Genomic DNA, 1256 nt, shown 5'->3' on the forward strand with positions numbered 1-1256 from the left:
ACACACACACACACACACACACACACACACACACACACACACACAGAGCCTCCCATCCCCTCCTTCTTCCCACCTCTGCAAGGGACAAGGACTAAGGAGGACAGGCAGGCGCTGCTGGAAGGGGAGTCCTCTCTGAAATGCACTGAATAAAGCCGGTGCAGGGACCCAGGAGCCTGTGCAACCTTGGGGGCACATATCTGACTCACCAGCCCGGGGACAAACTGTACCATCGATGACAATGCCCCGAGGACAAGAGGCACGCATGGTGCCCAGCTGAGTAACTTATGCCTTAACCTTGTTTTAAGGTAGAAATAAAGGGGGATACATCAAAAGCATGTCTCTGTTATATAGCATGACTTTTAATGCCATAAAATCTTAAGGAAAAAAGTGTTTCATCAGAGTTTAATAAGCCTTGCTCTAGGACACCCCCTTCTGTGGGCACAGCACACCCTTGTGAACGGCACTCGGACAAGGGCTTCCCTGCTTCCTTACTTCTGCCTCTGAATGCTGGGGAGGGACTTGCTCACCTCTTGCTCCCTAAAACATTCCAGTGGCTGCTTGACCTGGGATGGCCAATGATGTAGCTTCCCCCACCCCAACACCCATTATTCCTGCTCTGCCCTCTCAGCCTCCCAGATTTGCCCAGATTCGCACTTCAGTGCCACAGTGCTGGCGTCTTACACCCTGACTTGGAGTTTCTTCACGTTTACACACAGGTTGCTCTTAAACCAAGTTACCACCGCTCTATTTTTATGCAATCAAAATACAAAAAAACTCAAGACTAAAGCCTTAGAAATTCTCCCATGTTTTCCCTCCAGAACCAGAGACTTCAAGTGGTAGCTGGAAGTTGCAGAGTAAAATCCCTACTAATCCCAGGGCTGCCTGGCTCAGTCATTCTAGTTTAGCCTCAGTAAGGTTTAGTAAAGGAGCAGACAGAACTGATATAAAGTAACACTTTATGGAAACATTTTTTTCTCAAATGGTAAAATCAAAACCAGAAGGTAACATTTTAAAATCATTTTTCATTTGAGTCATAATCTTCATGAATGGGATAACCAGACTAAAGAAGACTCCATGAACTCAGTCAAAAGTGCTTATTTGATTTAGCATCCAAACACCCTAGATCTGAGAATGCTTTTCTAAGAAACTTGTTAGGGGTAAGGGTTGACATCCACATTTTTTTTTAAAAAGATTTATTGTGCATACAGAACTGGGGTACAGGACAGAGGCTCAGGGGCGGTGAGAGGCTTCACCAG

The sequence above is a fragment of the Condylura cristata genome, unplaced genomic scaffold (assembly GCF_000260355.1).
Source record: "Condylura cristata isolate star-nosed mole 26May11 unplaced genomic scaffold, ConCri1.0 scaffold00023, whole genome shotgun sequence".
Lineage (NCBI taxonomy): Eukaryota > Metazoa > Chordata > Mammalia > Eulipotyphla > Talpidae > Condylura > Condylura cristata.